Source organism: Orycteropus afer, unplaced genomic scaffold, assembly GCF_000298275.1.
Source record: "Orycteropus afer afer isolate SDZICR_OR568_19922 unplaced genomic scaffold, OryAfe1.0 scaffold00095, whole genome shotgun sequence".
Classification (NCBI taxonomy): Eukaryota; Metazoa; Chordata; class Mammalia; order Tubulidentata; family Orycteropodidae; genus Orycteropus; species Orycteropus afer.
In genome coordinates, this window is record NW_006921682.1 from 3,396,221 (window position 1) to 3,411,071 (window position 14,851).

Consider the following 14,851-nt stretch of genomic DNA (forward strand, 5'->3'; position numbering starts at 1 on the left):
TTTTCAAATTTGTTGGAGCTTTTCATAGTATCTTGATATTATCCTTTTTATTTTAGTTGGTTCTGTTGTGATGTCACCCATTTCATTTCTTGTTCATGTTATTTGTATTCTCTTCCTCTTTTCCTTAGTTAAATTTGCCATTGGTTTGCAAATTTTATTACTCTTTTGAAAAAACCAACTTCTAGTCTTGTTTATTTTTTCTTTTGTCTTTCTATTTTCTGTTTCATTGATTTCTGCTCAAATCTTTATTATTTCCTTTCTTCTTGTAACTGTAGGCTTGTCTTGCTGTTCTTTTTCTAATTAAGATATTGGTTTAAGGTGTTGATTTTGGCTCTTTCTTCTTTTTTGTGTATTTATTCCTATAAATTGGCCTCTGATCACTGCTTTTGCTGTGTCCCAAAGATTTTGGTATGTTTTCATTCTCATTTGATTCAAGGAATTTGTGAATTTCATTTTTTTATCTTTTCTCTTACCCAGTCTTTCTTAAGGAGGGTGTTGTTCAGCTTCCATGTGTTTGCTCTTTTTTCATTGATCTTCCTATTGTTGACTTCTAATTTGATAGCATTGTGATCTGAGAAGATGCTTTGCAGTATTTCAATGTCTTTAAATTTATGAAGGCTTGTTTTATGGCCTAACATATGGCCTATCATGGAGATTGATCCGTGTGTACTACAAAAAAGTGTATATTGTGCTGTTGTTGGGTGAAATGCTCTGTAGATATCTATAAGGTCAAGTTGGTGGATTGTATTGTTTAGCTCTTCTGTGTCTTTGTTGAGTTTCTTTCCAGTTCTATCTTTCATTGAAAGTGGTGTATTAAAGTTTCCTACTATGACTGTGAACTCCTTTATTTGCCTTTTCAAGTCTTGTAAAGTCTGATTTATGTATTTTGGGGCCTGTTCATTGGGTCCATAGATTTTTATTATGGCTATATCTTCTTGTTCAATTGATCTTTTAATCATTCTATAATGTCCTTCCTTGTGTCTTATGGTGGTTTTTGTCTCAAAGTCAATTTGATCTGAAATTACTATTGCCACTCCTGCTCTTTTTTGGTTGCCATTTGCTTGATGTATCTTTTTCCAGCCTTTTATTTTTAGTTTACTTTTGTCTTTGCTCTAAGATGTGTCTCTTGCAGACAGCATATCAATGGTTTATGTTTTCTTATCCAGTCTGCAACTCTCTGTCTCTTGAGTGGTGTATTAATTCCATTAACATTCAGTGTAATTAATGACAAGTATGAATTAGTTGCTGTTATTTTTGTATGTGTTTTTTCAACGTATTCCTGGTTTCTTTGATCTGTATAATTTTCTGTGCTGAGCTCATTATGTTTGTAAATTGTATTATCATTTCCTTTGTTGCTATTGTTTTAGTATTTGCTAAATATTTGTGCTTGTCCTCTTTTTTATTGTGATGTGAAGGCTCATCATTTTTCTTTAAGGTTACCCTGCCATTTATAATTTTCTCCCTGAATTTAGAACAGTCCATTCTGTCTTACAACTCTCTTGAGTTCCTCACCATTTAGAAGTTCTGTCACTATGCTGTTTTTCCCCTTTATTTGGTTAGTAGTTGTTCTCATTTGCCTATTGATGTCTCTGCTTCCCTGTTTACAATCTCATAAGCTTATTATACTTTGGATACATCCATAGCTATGTTGGATTCTGGTTATGTCGTCTTGTGTATTAATGTTCGGTTGTTGTTTGCTATTATTTGTTCTCTGTTTTAAGGAGTCCTTTTAGTATCTCTTATAAGGTTATTCTGGTTTTAACAAATTCTCTTAATTTCTGCTTATCTGGAAATCTCCTAATTTCACCGTTATATCTGAGGGACAATTTTGCCAGGTATATAATTCTTGGTTGAAAATTTTTCTCTTTCTTGATTTTATATAAACCCTCCCATTGCCTTCTCACTTGCATGATTTCTGGTGAGAAATCAGAGCTTATTCTTATTGGCTGTCCTTTGTAAGTAACTTCACTTTTCCTGTGCTGCCTTCAGGATTCTTTCTTTGTGTTTGGTTTTGATGAGTTTGATGATGATACATTTGGTGATTTTCTTTTGGTGTCTATCCTGTTTGGGGTTCATTGGACTTTCTGAATGGATATATTCTCATCTTTCATCATTTCAGGGGAGTTCTCTTCAACAAATCTTGGACAATTTTCTCAGTGGTTTTCTTTTTCTCTTCCTGTTCTGGAATTCTGATTACACAGAGGTTATTCCTTTTGATGGTATCCCACCTGAAACTTAGGGTTTCTGCATTTTGTTTTAATCTTCTTTCTGATTGATCCCTTTCCCAAAAAGTATTCAGGTATTTGTCTTCAATCTTATTAATTCTGTCTTGCATTAATCCAATGCTACCCTTTCAATATGTTATCTATTTCTGAAAACTTAGTATTAATCTTCTGAATTTCTGTCTGTAGATTTTGTATTATTTCTAATTTTTCATTTATTTTGTCATTTTGTTCCTGTATTTTCTTCTTAAATGGTTTTATGGTTTTGCCTGTGCTTTCCTTAATTTTTTTCAGTGTTTTCCTTGATTTATCTTTCAATCTTTTGAAGATACCTAATACCTAAATATAATTCTTTTGAATTCTTTATCAGGGAGTTCCAATGGTGCTTATTCCTCAGGGATGTGTTCTGGGTCTGTATCCTGCTCCCTTGTTTCTACCACTTTATCTTGCTTCTTTGTATGGACTGTGATGGTCTGTTGTCTCCAAAACATTATGATGTTGTTGTATTTTAGATCACCTGTTAACTGTTTGTGAAGAGCAGCTAAGGGTGTGTCAGGCTCTTCTTGGTGTTCATTTTTCACTGGCCAGTTGGTAGACAAGGAAGTGATGGCTCTCACTCAGTAAGTGAAGCTGCAGGAGGTGTGGGTGTAGTTATGTCATATGGGGATTGTTACTGTCTCCCAGTCAGTTAGACAAAAACAATAATTAACAAGCCATCAAATAAGTAACAGCAAGTGGACAAAAAACACACCTTGAAAACACATAGGAACAATAACTAAAAAAAGAAAAAAAGTGCAATATCTGGGAAGAGGGCAATGAGAGGGAAAACATAGAGTAGGAGAATAATAAAGAAAAAAATCTGAAAAAATGCAAAAAGAAAAGCAAAGAATGAGGTTCTGGTGATTGCTTGATGTGGCCCTTCTAGCCATTTTCCTTCATTTTGTGATGTATTATAAATCCTATTATCCATGCTTGTTTGGTGTGGTGTGTCAGTTAAGGTCAGGTGTCAACTTATCTGGGCAGCTGTTAGTAATCATTCCTTATAATGATTGGCAAGTGGCTCTGTGTTGGGATTTGCTGTGAGCAACTGAGTAACTGCTGATTGTTAAAGCCATCCACTTGGGTTATTTCTGTTGGAGCAACACAGGAGGGATACATCTTGAGTCTCACTTTGCTGGAGGGTATTACTCAAGTCACCACCCTCAGCTTCCTTGATTGTATACCTATGAATCCTCTGGGAAGGTTTGCCATCCTTTTGCTCCAGTTTTGTGTTTTGGCCCATCATCATCTCCCCACTGGATTTGGGACAGCAGCCATCATCTTTACTGCTGATTGAGATTCCTCAAACCCTGAGTATTGGAGGAGGATCCTCCAGACCTACTTACAGACCTGAGACTTGCCAGCCTGCCAGGCTCTACCATCACTATGTGAGATAATACCTTGAGTATTTCTGAGTTCTGTGATGTATTACAGTGAAATACAGAACCCTAAGATGGGGGAGATTATTGAAAGGAAGAGGAGGAGTTAATGTCTGAAAAGATGGAGTGGCATGGTAGTTTGGACATTTGGGACATTTTTTACCTCTGCCTCATGGGGCCTGGCCTTGTGTTGATCTTTCTAAGAGAAATTGTTCAAACAGGGGTTAACCTTGAGAAAGAGAATAATGGGAACCAGGAACAGGGAAGAGAGAAAAAGTTGAAAACTAGAACCGGGGAAGAGAAGAATAAAGAATAATAATAAAAAGGACAATCATCATCATCATCATAATTTTAAAACAGACAAAAACAAAAAAACTAAAAAAATAAAAAAAAAGTAAAAAAAAAAAAATATGGTCTGGATATGCAGGGCACCCAGGCTCTATCTGAGCACACAGACTGGGATGGAATTCCTGCTGGCCCAGAAGGTGGGTGGGTGTGAAGGATGGCTGCACCTCATCATCAAGAGCGTGTGGGGTATAAGAATAACAAGGGGAATATTGCAGCTTTCCAGTCATTGGCATGCAGAATGTCCTTGTGGTTCCCAGCAAGTGAAGCCTATTCTTAAATCCCCAGAATCTGGGAGAACACTGTCTCTTTAAATATCCAAAATGGTAGAACCTCTTGTAAACATTCAAAATTGCTGTACCCTCCAGACAGGCAAAAATCCACAGGTCAGCCTGCCTTCTTCTTCACTGCTTCCCCTTTTATTTACCAGCCACCAGTGCAGTCTTCCGTGCAACCCCCTGGCTAGCAGGGCCAAGGTTTAGGTTAATTCTTAGGTCCTAACTCCACTTGGGAATATCCAAGCTGTCTGTGGCGTCAGTACTGCTGAAAAAACACAGTTCTGTATGTCTCCTTTTTTGTGTTTTCATGAAAGTTCTTCTACTAGTTGGAGTTTAGTCCACTTCTATAGCCTGCCCTTCAAAGCTCAGGGCTCCAGGATTATATTCTGTATTTGTGTTAATTGGGCCCCCTTTTCTTTGTTGCAGAGAGTCTGTGCAGTTTGTCTGCCTATTCTACCATCTTACCAGAACTCCTATCATTTCCATTCTTAACAACCACTTATGCTGAAAATGATGACACAGAAGAAAAGGCAAAGTAGGGCAACCCATAGTTCTTTCTCCTTTCAGTCCTATCATACTTATCAGTAAGCCAAAGTAGAGTGCTAGTAGAATGTCTGTGCATCAAGAAATGAAATTAAAAAAAAAAAAAAAAAGAATACACTGGGTATCCAAGGCAGTAAATCTTTATAGAAGTAGATTGTCCATGTTCCTTCCATGAGCAGCTGATAGGTTTGAACTGTCAACTTTCTGGTAAACAGTCAAATGCCTTAGACACTGCACCACCAGAGTTCCTTGTATATGCATGCACAAACTACAAAATACAAATTGTATAAATTTAACGATTCTCCATAAATGCTCTTGTATTTAAGTTAAATTCTCTTATATTTATATTTAAAACTTGTATTTCACAGTAGAAAGATGCATGCATGTTAATCATTTTAAATTATCATTTTTCTTCACTTAGAATGACACTAAATAGCAAATAAAAGTGCTGTGACATGTTGAGAGAGAATATAGAAGAAAAAAAGAAGTTTTATATTTTAATACATACCACAGCATTTTTTCTTGGTATTTGAACAAGAGGTTCTGCATTTTCATTTTGCTATGGGCTTTGCAAATTGTGTATAGCCAGCCTTGTGGCTGTGGCATGAGCAATGAAGAAGAAATAGAGGAAGACAATAATGATTAAGAGTATAGTATTATGAGGAGGTGGATCTGGTAGCATAGTGGCTAAAGCACTTGACTGCTAACCAGAAGGCTGGCGGTTCAAACCCACCAGCCGCTCCTCGGAAGGAAGGTTGGGCAATCCTACTTCTGTAGTGATACTGCCTTGGAAACCCAAGGAGGGGTCCCTATGAGTCGGGGCTGACTCAACGGCACATAACAACAACAACAACAACATAGTATTATGACTGATTGTCCTCTTTCCCCAAACAGAAAAAGTGTGGGGAAAGATATATATCTATTTTAGGTGGAGAGAATGGAGACCCAAAGAGTGACTGGACTATGTGGCCTGGGCTTAGCTCAACAGGCTTCAAAGTAGAAAGCAGCAAGTTTGTTGACTTGACAGTCTGGCTGTAGATAACTCTTCCATTGGTCATCTTTTGTTCTTTAGCTTGTTGAGGTTGATATAACAACTACAGATGAGACAAAGAGGTTTCTTATAGATAGATACTTTAGCTGTCATCAGTAACTAAGGCAGGACTCTATTAGCTCAGGCAGGACTAGATAAGTATTGATTTAGAGTTCTGCAGTATTTATTATTTCTTAAAAGTAAAACAAAGATTTTTTGTTGGATTGAGCTGGTTGCCTCCTGTTGCACTTGAGGCAATTCCCATCATTCCAGCCTTTTAACAGTTTTATATCTGGATATCTTCATATTTTCCTCCTCAAAGGCCTTTAAGTCTGACATAGCTGTACTCACAAGCTAGGTCTTAATTTTTTTTGTCCTTCAACAACATGAGTGTGGATCTAGCTTCTCCCCAAAGCCTGCCTGAAGCTTGTGACTCCAGGGACTCCTCACCAATAGCTACAATTTTGGGGGCTGAAGAAAATTATACATCATTGCAAATATCATCTGCTGAAGTAGATGATTCTATTCAGAGATTCTCTTTCCTCTTCCTTCCTCCATAGTTCTGCTTACTCAGGATAGCCCTCATTTTTCCACGTGTCCCAAAATAAAACAGCTTTCTCCTGTAGAGAAGAGCACAGTAAAGAAGGGAGGTAAAGGCCAGGAAAAGAAAGAGAAGGTCAGAACTGTTTTCACTCAGACCCAGCTGTGCATACTCAAAGATAGATTTCAGAAACAGAAGTACCTCAGCCTCGAGCAGATGTAAGAACTTTCTGAAGTCTTGAACTTTAGCAACAAACAGGTTAAGACTTGGTTCCAGAACCAAAGAATGAAATGTAAGAGGTGGCAGAAAAACACCAACTGGTCAAAGAATAGCAATGGTGTGACTCAGAAGATCTCAGCACCTACAGAATAACTGGACCTCTACGCTTCCTACCACCAGGGATGCCTTCTTTCTGGAAACCTTCCAATGTGGAGCAACCAGATTTGGAACAGACAAGCTTGGTGCACCCAAGCCTGGAACAGCCAGGCCTGGAACAATCAGTTCCAGAACTGTGGAGAGGAATTCCTCTTACCCCAGATCCAGTTCCAGCAAAATTCTGCCAATGATCTGGAGGCCTCACAGACCATAGATTTATTCCTAAATTACTCTGTGAACATCCAAACTGAAGATGTGTGAAGGTGGGTATATGATTCAATGTCAATCTAGGCAGTGGCTGCATTACTTCCTTTCTTGTAGAATTTCTTGTTTTAGAGCTTGTATATCTATCGCTGTCTTTGTATCCTGGTTTTCATTGTGCCTATTGTATACATTTGGGTGCAGGGTACAGTTGGCACTTAATCAAAGAAGTTTCAATAATAGCCTTGTGACAGATTACCTTGGTTGCTCTGGACAGCATGACAAAATATATCTCTGGCTGTATGTAAAACTATATTTACTACTACCTTAGCTATCTTTAGAATCTATCCTTGAGAAATAGGAACTAAAAGTACAAAAATGTGATGAAGGATTATTTGTATTCTATAGAATTGGGAGGCTTTACTTACCAACCAATTAAGGTGAAGGATTAAGATATAAGGCATTTCATTGATTTCCTCTACTCTTCTGCTCTGTTTTATCCAAATTTGTTCCTTATTTGAATATTTGTAGAAAGATGATTTGTATTTTGTTGCATTATAGTAATAATAGTACAGGTATGTCTGGCTGATTTAGAAATATTAATATAAATAAACAATATCCAGAGACCTTTAGCTGCCTCTGCCCTAATTTTAACCAGATGTTGAATTGGTAGAAATTCCACTCAACATGATTCTTCACAACTTCTTTTGTTGTGGGGACATATTGTTCTGCCATATCTTCCCATATCATTAAATTTAGATCTCATTCTTTTTCATTTGCTGTGTAGTATTAGAAACAGCCCTGATAGTGCAATGGTTAAGCAGTTGGCTACTAATGGAAAGGCTGATAAAGGCTGGTTTGAACCCATGAGCCTCAGGACCTGATACTCTGCTCTGGTAAAAGATTAGGAAATCCAATGGGGCAGTTCTACTCTCTCTTATAGGGTTGCTAATATACAACCTCAAAATCAACCAGACCTGCACACAACATTACATAGTACAGATACTCCATGCTTTATTTAGCCATTTCCTACTTGATACAGTAGACATTTAGGCTACTAATTTCTATTTCTGTTTCAGTTGCTTGCCACTACAAATAATGCTATTAACATCCTTGTCATTATTTAATTTAAATAAATAAGACTTAGATAGGTTTTTAAAATGGGAAAATATTTTCATAAATAAAATAGATATTGTACACACACACATAAAAAGTTCTTTTTTGCCTTCTTAGAGGGCTTAGAAATTTCAGTTTACATGTTATGTATTATTTTATCTAAGATCTATACTTCCATACTTAAATCACCTTTACTTTTTATAGCTATTAATCTTCTCACATAAGCATTACATGGTTTCATGAATGGGGCTTCTCCTCAGAAAATTTGCTTCACTTTTTTTTTCTTCTTCTTTTAAAAATGTGTAATTTAATGTGGCAAAAATAATTATACTATAATGCAAAGTGAAGCAATAAAGGGAGGTACAACTTCCACTAGAAGTTTCATCAATTGTGTAGGGAGGAGTCAGCATGGGCATTCCAAAAGGTACAAGACAGGATTTTAACTAGCCTGGAGTAAGTAGGCTTTTAGTCAGATATGTGTACTAGGGGTAAAGGTGGGGGTGGGGAAGTCCCTCAGTGGTGCAAATGGCCACTAGCCAGAAGGTTGGAAGTTTTGACTTCACTCAGAGGCCTCTTGGGAGAAAGGTCTGGTGATATAGTTCCCCAAAAGCAGCCATTAAAAATGCTGTGGAGACTGGTACACCATGAGATCCTCAGCCTATATGCTTATGAGACCAGAAGAAGTAGATGGTGCCTGGCTACCATTGTCAACCACTCAGAGGGGAATCTATGTAGGAGATCCTGGATAGAGGGGCAGAACAATGTAGAACTCAAAATTATTGGGGGGAAAAAAAGGGACAAAGATTGCTGGTCTGATAGAGCCTGGTGGAACCCCTGAAACTATGGCTTCTAGCTGCCCTTCAGGTCTGGAATTGAACTCATTCCTGTGGTTCCCAGCCAAACAAAAGACAGACATATGAGCTGAACATTTACATTAGGTACATACACTCCTTGGAGAGATCAATCATGGGAGAACAGAAAGGTTGTGTATGCACAGGAAGATAGCTCAGGATACAGGAGTGCATGGGAGGGAAAGACAGGGAAGAGATGGCTATGGGGAGGAAGTGGGAGGAGAGTTGTTGCAATGTGAGAGATTACAGTCAATGTCATGAGACAAAGTATATGTGAATTACTGTGTGGAAGATGAATTAGCTCTATAAACTTTCACCCAAATCACAATAAAATTAAAAAAAAAAAAAAAAACACCCTGTGGAGCACAGCTCTACTTTGACACATATGGGGTCACCATGAGTTGGAGATGACATCATGAAAACTGGCATTTGTGGTGCACTTGGAAGAAAGTGTACTTTCTGAATCCACTAGCAAGTATCATGTTGTCCTTCTCCATATACTCTTACTCCTCCTACTCACTTCTCACCTTTCCTCCAATTTCCTTCTGCTTGGGGTCAGTGAGTCTTCATTCTCACTTTGGCTTACAAGAGAGTTTCTGAAAGAAACCTCATATTCTGGGATACCTGGCTCTAGAGCCACCTCAACCAACCTCAGATCCTCAAAGCTGCTGAAAGCAGCTCTCTTCCCATTCCCAAGGACTCTTCCTTATAAGAATTTTTTGTCAGAAATGTTCACTATCTTCCAAAGAGGAGTCAGGGCCTGAATGTAAAGCACTACACAACCACCTGCAGCCCCAGCCCAGAAAACATCTCTTTCCAGCAACCTTCTTTTCTAGGCCCAGAGGTCTCTGTTCTAAGAATTCACACTAAATAAATCCATAGCTTCCAAGCTCACAGACTCCTAATCAAAGTTTTCTGCACATATACCCTTCATTCCCCTGTATTTTCTCTGTCATATGCCCCACATTCCAAAGAGCTAACTCTTTGGACTTAATGCTGTGACTTAATCTGAAGCCTTTTCTCCATGGAGTCCCAGAGCTCCCTGTGACTGACTGAACATAGACTTGAGAATCTGAGAAGCTCCAAGAAACCCCCAGCTCCAAGCAAAATACGTGAAGTGAGTGGAAAGGAGGTGACCAGAACCAATTTAACTGATGCTTATAGTAGCTCTCAGTTGGTTTGAGTGCCTCCAGGAAAGTCACATTTTCAGGAATATGGGGTGGCAGTATAATATGGTATATAGGACCACTGGTTCTAGAGTCAAATGAGCTCAAATATAAGATGTGAGACCTTGGGTAACTTATTTAACCTTTCTAGCTTTAAGAAATGGAAAAAGAGAATACTAAAAGTATTTTTTGTGTGTTATTAATGATATTGTTTGATAATTTCCTAATTCTGTTGCATCACCTTCCTTTGGATGGGCACAAATAAGGATCTCTTCCAGTTAGTTGGCCAGGTAGTTGTTTTCCAAATTTCCTAGCATAAAAGATTAAGGGCCTCCAGTGCTGCATCTGTTTGTTGAAATATCTCAGTAGGTATTCCATAAAGAGAGCCTTGTATTTCACCAATTCCTTCAATTCAGCTTGAGCTTTTTCCTTCAATACCACTGGTTCTTGATTATATGCTATCTCCTGTAATAGTGGAACATCAACCAATTCCTTATGGTACAGTGACTCTGTGTGTTCTTTCCTTTTCTTTTGATGCTTCCTGCATCATTTAATATTTTGCCCACAGAATCCTTCAGTAGTGCAATTCAAGGTTGAATTTTTAATTATGTTTTCAGCTTGAGAAATTTAATTCATATTCTTCCCTTTTGGTTTTCTAACCCAGTCTTTGCACATTTCATTATAACACTTTATTTTGTCTTCTTGAGCTGCCCATTGAAATCTTCTGTTCAGCTCTTTTATTTCAACATTTCTTTCTTTTGTTTTGGCTACTCTCTGTTGAAGAGCAAGTTTCAGAGTCTCTTCTGACATCCATTTTGGTCTTTTCTTCCTTTCCTATCTTTTTTTCTGATCTTTTACTTTCTTCATGTATGATGTTCTTGAAATCATCCCACTATTCGTCTGGTCTTCAATCGTTGGTGTTTGGAGCATCAAATCTATTTTTCAGATGCTCTCTAAATTTCTATGGAATATACTCAAGGTCATATTTTGGCTCTTGTGGACTTATTTTAATTTTTTTTAACTTCACCTTGTACTTGCATATGATCAATTCAGGGTCTGTTCCACAATCGGCTCCTAGCCTTGTTTTTACTGATGATATGGAGCTTCTCCATTGCCTCATTTCACAGATGTAGTTGATTTGATTTCTGGTGAGGTCCATATGCGTAGTCACTATTTATTTTGTTAAAGGAAGATGTTTTCAATGAATAAGTTGTTAGTCTTGCAAAATTCTATCATGCAATCTCCAGTATCTTTTCTGTTGCCAAGACCATATTTTCCAACTACTGATGGCCCTTCTTGTTTTCCAACTTTAACATTCCAGTCACTGGTAATTATCAATACATCTTGATTGCATGTTTGGTCAATTTCAGACTGCAGAAGATGGTAAAAATCTTCAATTTCTTCATCTTTTGCTTTGGTGGTTGGTGAGTAAATTTGAAAAATAGTCATATTAACTGTACTTCCTTGTATGCATATGGATATTATCCACTCAATGGCTTTTGGCCCTTTGTTGAAGATCAGCTCTCCATAGGTGAACAGATTCTCAATTTTGTTTCATTGGTCTATGTGTCTGTCATACCGGTACCAGGCTGTTTTGACTACCTTGGGCGTATAGTAAGTCCTGAGATCAGGTAGTGTAAGGTCTCAGACTTTATTCTTATTTTTCAGTAACACTTTACTTGTCTGAGACCTCTTTAGTTTCCACATAAAGTTGATGATTAATTTCTCTATCTCATTAAAGAATGCTATTAGAATTTAGATAGGGATTGCATTATATCTATAGATAGGTCACTTTGGATATTATTGACATTTTCCAACATTAAATCTTCCTATTGATGAGTATAGTAAATTTTTCCATTCATGTAGGTCTCTTTTGGTTTCTTGAAGTAGTGTTTTGTAGTTTTCTTTGTATATTTCTTTATATTAGATTATTCTTAAGTATTTTATCTTTTTGGGGGGTTAGAGTAATTGGTGATTGTGTTGGTTGTCTAATATTGCTATAACAGAAATATCATAAATGGATGCCTTTAACAAACAGGAATTTATTTTCTTTCAGTTTGAGAGACTAGAAGTCAGAATTCAGAGTGCTGGCCCTAGGGGCTTCGTGAAGTCCCCTTGAAATTTGCCTTTAGCTCTGCTTCTTGTCCAGGCCCACTAGAACCAGCACTCAGCTGGCTGCTGAGGCTGATGAACCCAAGATCAGCAGATAAAATGACACAATTCCAAGATTAGTAGGCAACACAGCAGACCACTGGTTCAAGTCCAGAAATAATCTCAAGATCAGTAGGCAACACAAGAGGTCACTGGTTCAAGTCCAGGAACTGGAGATGAAGACTCAGCCAAACACATCATCCAGATATACCAAAAAGCTAGAGACCTTCCTTAAAGCTTCTCCCTATATACCAGAAGCAGGCCGTGTCCTGAAAGCAACTACTTAGCTGAACACAGCAGATTCCACCATGGAGGTGATTACAATCTCATCATGGGTAATAACTAAATCCAGGTGCCCAAACACTCAAAACCATGGCCCAGCCAAGTTGACACACAACTTTAATTATCACAGTATCATTTTCCTGATTTCTTTTTTGAAGTTATTTTTATTGGTGTAAAAGAATACAATTAACTTTTGAATATTGATCTTGTATCCTGCTACTTTGCTGAACCCTTTCATTTGTTCCAGTAGCTTTCTGGTGAAATCGCTGACATTTTCTATCCATAGGATCAAATCATCTGAAAATAGCAATAATTTTACTTCTTCCTTACCAATTTGAGTGCCCTTTATTTCCCTTTCTTGTCTTTTTATTCTAGCTAGGACACTCAGGTCAATATTAAGTAAGAATGGTGAGAAAGAGCATTCTTGTCTGGCTCCTGTTTTCAAGGGGAGTGTATTCAGTCTCTTTCCATTGAGCATAATGTTGGCTATTGCTTTTGTATAAATGCCCTTCATTATGTTGAGGAATTCCTCTTTTATTCTTATTGTGCTGAAAGTGTTTTTTTTTTTTTTTTTTTTTTAAATCAGGAATGGGCTGGACTTTATTAAATGTCTTTTCTACATTGATTAAAATGGCCATGTGAGTCTTTTATTTATGTGGTGAATTACATTGATTAATTTTCTAACATTGAATCATTCTTGCATACCTAGTATGAATCCCACTTGGTCATGATGTTTTTTGTTTCCTATATTGCTGAATTCTGTTGGCTAGAATTTGTTGAGAATTTTTTTCATCTATATTAATGAGGGATATTGGTCTGTGATTTTCTTTTTGTGTAGTATCTTTGCCTGGCTTTCATATTAGGGTTATGCTGGTTTCATGGAATAAATTTGGGAATATTACCTCATTTCCTATGCTTTGAAATAGTTTGAGTAGTATTGATGTGAGCTCTTCTCTGAATGTTTGGTAGAATTCTCCAGTGAAGCTATCCAGGCTAGGGCTTTTTTTTTCCCCCTTGTTGTTGGAAATTTTCTTTACCTCTTCCATCTCTTCCTTTGTTAGGGGTCCATTAAGTTTTTCTGCCTCAGTGTGTGTTACTTTAGGTAGGTAGTGTTCTTCTGGAAATTTGTCAATTTCCTTTAGGTTTTCAAATTTGTTGGAGTGCAGTTTTTCATAATATTCTGTTATGATCATTTTTATTTCAGTCAGTTCTGTTGTATCCTGCAACTTTGCTGAACCCTTTCATTTGTTCCAGTAGCTTTCTCCCATCTCATTTACTATTGGGTTATCTGCTTTTTTTCTTGCTTTTCTTTGATCAGTTTGGCTAGTGGTTTGTCAATTTCATTGATTCTTTCAGAGAACCAACTCTTGGTCTTGTTGATTCTACCATTTCTATTTTCTGTTTCATTTATTTTTGCTCTAATCTTTATTATTTCCTTTCTTCTGGTGACGATGGGTTATTTTTGCTGCTCCTTTTATTTTATTTGCTTGTTTTGTAGGATTAATGTTCTGATTTGGCCTTTTCTTCTTCTGTGTGTGGGTTGTTTATTGCTATAAACTGACCTCTGAGAACTGTGTTCCAAATGTTTTGTCTGACATTGTTGGTTCTCTGCCTGACAGATTTCCTTTAATATTTCTTGTAAAGTGGGTCTGTTTCTTTTTACAAATCCCCTTAATTTCTCTTTATCTGGAAATGCCCTAATTTTACCGTAATATTTCTGGGGATATAGTCCTTGGTTAATTTTTCTTTCTTTCTTTCTTTCAAAGTTTTATGTATGTCATTGCATTGTCTTCTTGCCTGCATGGATTCTGCCAAGTAGTCAGATCTCAGTCTTATTGGTTCCTCTTTAGAGATGATTTTTTGTTTTCCCTGGGATCCTCTCAGGATGCTTTCTTTGTCTTTGGTTTGGGCAAGTTTGATTGTGACATGTTTTGGTGACTTCCTTTTGAGTTCTAACCTGTATGGGATTCAGTGAGCTTCTTGGATGGAGAGCTTCTCATCTTTCATAATATCAAGGAAGTTTCATGTTAGCAAATATTTAACAATTCTCTCTATGTTATTTATTTATGCATTTATTAATTCATTCTTTTTTTCTGATTCCTTCTCAAATTGGAGTCAATGGAGTTGTCTTCTATTTCACTGATTCTGCCTCCAATTGATTCAGTTCTGCTTCTATGTCCTTCTATTGAGTTGAAATTTTATCATCAATCTTTTGGATTTCTAGTTTCTGGTTTTTTTTTGTTGTTGATGTTGTTTTTTAATTTTTTTTTAAAAGAGCTTGTTTTGCATTCAACATTACATGTACATTTAGTTTCACTCCCTATTTACCATA

At 37.1% G+C, this 14,851-nt stretch overlaps 1 pseudogene; it reads left to right on the top strand.

Moving 5' to 3' along the window:
- The first annotated feature begins 6,222 nt into the window (after nt 1-6,222).
- LOC103198527 lies at nt 6,223-7,013 on the top strand (annotated as a pseudogene).
- Nucleotides 7,014-14,851: the final 7,838 nt, after the last annotated feature.